The sequence below is a fragment of the Dreissena polymorpha genome, chromosome 6 (assembly GCF_020536995.1).
Source record: "Dreissena polymorpha isolate Duluth1 chromosome 6, UMN_Dpol_1.0, whole genome shotgun sequence".
Classification (NCBI taxonomy): Eukaryota; Metazoa; Mollusca; class Bivalvia; order Myida; family Dreissenidae; genus Dreissena; species Dreissena polymorpha.
In genome coordinates this window covers 8842123-8846846 of record NC_068360.1, presented here as the reverse complement: position 1 = coordinate 8846846, position 4724 = coordinate 8842123, and positions in this window count along the sequence as shown.

Below are 4724 nucleotides of genomic sequence, written 5' to 3'. Positions count from 1 at the left end.
AAATATATACGAACATGAATAAACATTACCCGTTTGTATATTTTTGTTTCTTTGATGTTTCATTTACAACAAAAGCAAAATTAAACAAAATTTTTTTTTTATAAACAACGACATTAAATAATACATATAAATACATAAATAATATATATATCTGAGTTAGATAATGAATATTTGGCAACAATTGATCTTGGCGATTTGTTGATAAACTCGCTTAAAAATAACATTGTAAAATTTGAAGAAACCAGCAAATCAGAGAGTTGGACTAGAGACAGAGGTACATGAACAGGACAATGAGAGTGTCAAAAATGAGACTGAACCTTATTTTGAACCTCAGCAAAAAAGGGTCAAAAGGGTCTGGCAGAGGCGGATATTGATAGCTTAGAGACAAAGCACCAGTCTACAGCTACTTAGAGAAACACACAATGTGGCATTAAGTTGTTTCAAGGTATGATATAACAAGTTTTAATAATTTTAAAATAAAAATCACACTTACCAGATACCGTCCGTTCAATATCAATCCGTTTCACATAGGAATTTGGTGATTATAATTATGCACCAATATGAATATCAAAATGTCTTCTCAATAGTTTTACAAGAAGACAAGTCAACATCAAACAAGTGCAAACAGTACATTTAAAGTCCATTTTTTTCAATTACAGCTAGTAATTGGTTCAGTATTAAATTACAAAAATCCCCCAATTTAAAGATAAGCAATACCTTTTAAAACCTGTCGGAAATGCAACCACAGTGTGTGTTTAAAAGAAATAATTTCCTAATTTTTTTTATAAAATAAATACTGATATAGTTTCTATTTTTTTAGACTGACATCAGGAGGTATATGGCGGGAACTTAGATTTCGAGACAGTGGGAAAGGAAGATTGGGCTGAAAAACTGTCTAAGTTTTATTGCGAGGCCACGGCTAAACCCAGCGAAAAAAGAGAGCAGTCACTGCCAGAGCACCACATAAATGAATACCAAAGGAACACATTGGTTAATATCAGGAGCGCCATTAACGGGTATCTTAAGGATATCTGCAGAAACATTGATATAGTTCGAGATATTGAGTTTGTACGGAGCAGCCGCACTCTTGATGGGTTTCCCAAAAGCAGGCCAGAAGCTGGGCTGTCAAGGCCTATACAGCATACAGAAATCCCGACAAAAGAAGACCTGGAGAAAACAGCAACCTATCTTCAGAAGTATGAACACTTTCAGTTATACTACGAGAAGCAGCATGGCACGTGATCGCAGTGCATTTTGTTACTAGGGGCATGAACTGTCATCATCAACTGAGGAAAAATAGCATTGACTTCAAAGGGGATTCAGGCTCGCAGTATATAATCTTAAACCAAGAAATCAAACAGAAAAACCACCAAGGGGAGCAAGCTCAAAGAATCCCATGTCTGGAAAGCGAATCTATGCAACAGGTGAATGTTTGCGTCCTGTTAAGATTCTGAAATTATTTGCTTAAAAACAAAGTCCTAATGCAACCATGTTCTTCAATCAATTTGACAACAACGCCATTCTTCAACCAGAATCATCAAATACATGGTACACAGAGAAGCCATTAGCAAAACGGTCTTTTTAAAACTTTATGAAGAATTTCAGAACCAGTGCCAAGCTCTCTTAACGTTACACTGGTCACTGCTTGCGAGCGACAGCGATCCAAGCCATGAATGATGCTGGCTATGAAGCTCGTCACATCATGTTCATGAGTGGTCACCGAAACGAGGCCTCCATTCGTTCATACAACCGTGGCTGCAATATCACAGAAGAAGTCGATGATCAACACCCTGTCAGCTCCTAGAACCTACATGAAAATCAGCAAAACAGCTCATCAAGTGTCAATAAGCCACATCTTCGAGCAAGCAAACCTAGAGACCAGTCCTAGAAATGCAGATACAGGACTTGCACAAGGGGGGTGAAATGTCTGCAAATTCTCAATTAGTGCAAAGCAATTAACAAAATATTTGCAGCATGGAACTCTTAAGGGGAGCTTGATTGAGCAATTGCACTATTAACGTTACAAAGCCACATTAGAATAAACACAATATGTTTTCCCTAGAAAATATTGACTTTTAGATCTAGCAGTTGAATATCAAGGCAATTAGATTTAAGACAAATATAAAGTTGAACAATTGAAGTTTTTGAACTTGACAGCTACTAGCAAGTTAAAAGTTAAATAAACTTGTTCCTAGCAAGTTAAACATTGAATAAACTTGTTCATTTGTTTCAAAATTTAAAATGAGTTCCTTAAACTTGTTTTAAGTGTTAAAAAATACAACTGTAATAAATTGCAGATGAAATAATTAACTTCCTTGGCTTAAGTTACTTTTTATCAACGCACCAATTGTCCTCTAAATTCGCGAATACAAAATGATTGGATTATGCTTTATTATGTAAAATATCGACCTTATAATACTTGAACACTTACAGAGATATAAAACACAATAGGTTATCCTAGTTTTCCCTCTGCAAAAGTAAAATCCGTATATATATTTATATATTTAAAATTAATCCAGAACACACTCTCTTCCTACTCAACTTCTCAAGCTGATGTCAAGTGACCGTGACATTCTTGTCGCGTGTTTGCTGCTCGACTATCCTCTGATCCTCTGGATTAATAAAAGTAAAAATGATCTATGAAATCGTTGAATTCCATTTTACCTGTATTACGAACTACAATAAAAAATAACATTTATCTATAGACAGCTCGATATTATATGTTCAAAGAAATATTTAAATAGTAAAACTTCAGAACTGCTTTTCTTCGCGCAGGAATAATGAATAACACAACCTTAAGGGGCTGGTAGTAGCTGTTACCGAAACTAAGATTACAACAGGTGTTGCCTCCCTTAAAGCATACAATTCTGAGTTGTTTTTATGCTCGGATATGTTTTAATTGTTTCAAATCATTGCAAAAATATAAATAATTAAGGATTGATTCTTATTTTTCGGGTTTTTATGCAGTATAAACGATCAGGGCGAGTATTGAAAATTTACCGAGGGACCTAGCGCGCTTCACGAATTTTTCTAAACTCGCCCTGAGCGTTCATACTGCATTAAAGCCCGAAAATTAAGAATCAATCCTTAAGTTAACATTGGAATGCAGTGGCTCTTGACTGCCGAGTAATTGAGATTATAATGACAAAATAATTGTGAATAAGCCTATTTTATGCAATAATACCAACACAAATTGGATAATTAATGTGAATGCCAAGTCTGGGAATGACTTGTTTTGTCTCGAACGTATATCTGATTGTTGGACTCGCCCATTCAAGTGCCTGCCATTTCGTCCCTCGATCCTTGCTTGCGCCAATCTATCTATCTACTTATCGTTTTATCCATCCGTCGTAAATCAGTAAATCAATCAATTAATCAATTTATCAATGAATCATTTAAATCAATTAATCAATTAATCATTTAATAAATTAATCCATCCATGGTATGACTTTCTAATGTAAGCACATCATTTGCATAAACACACAAACACCATTCCAGGATAGATAATACACAGGACGTGTCCTAACTACGCATCTACAGGAATTATACCGAGGTTAAGTGGATATCAGAATTTCATCTTGCGCGTTAGCAGAGGGCATGCGTATACGGGAGCTGACCGGGTTTAAGAGAGGTCAGTTATCCAATTTGTTTTGGTATTATTGCATAAAATAGGCTTAATTCACAATTGTTTTGTCATTATAGTCTCAGTTACTCGGCAGTCAATAGCCATTGCATTCCAACGTTTAAATAGTAATTTAATACAGTGGCGCCATCAGGAAATAAGCAACAGTTCCATCGACAAACGAACACTTACTGAAAGCTGGAATACATTCCGCGGTAATTTTGAGGATGTCTCGATAGTCGTACCGTTATGTAACTTCTTAAAATTTGTATTAAATCATGGCAAAAAGTATGCTTTTAATGTTTGAAATAATTATCATAACGTAATTGAACGTTTTTTGCCCAGTGTTGCAACGTTCGATTTACGTCTAGTTGCACAGCTTCCATTGAGTAACAGCTCGATGAACGAGGAGGGCAGATTGTGCAACATAACCATACAGAAAGATCTGGAAGATTCCTTTCTTGTTGCATAGTACTACCATACTCACTAAACCATCCTTCAATCATCTAAATTTTGTTTGTAGGCATTACAATTCTTCACAATTACCTATTTGAATTTTGGCAACTTTAATTATATTCAATTTTCTGCTCCAATTAGAAGTTATATTTGACAATAGGTTTGCAAAATGACATCCTTATAACATCCATAGCAACTAGATCTAAGTTTTATCTTACTCTTATATATTTTGCGTTAATTAAAACCGCTATTTGAAGTTGAAAACTTGAACAATATGTTCATTTGTAGTAGTGAAATATGTTCATAAAGTTTTAGCTATTATCGTTGAATTGTGTGTTAGAATATGTATTGTCTCTTATAACTCAATTATGAGTGGCATCTATGGAGGTCGAGCAAAGTCATAATGGTAGAATCCAATCAGATGATAAAGAAAATAACGTAGGGTTTGATTCGTTGCCGAGTTTCGCGGGGACCGCAGCCACAACGAGGCTTTATTTTAGGTTACATTACACTAAACCATTTCGTATCCCTCCGTGGTCCTTATAGTCTGCCAATATCTAACGAGTCATTTTTCTCCTCTGGTTTAAAATAAATTAAGTGATCGCATCCATGCTTTGTGAGGTTATTTCCGGCATCCTATGTGCGT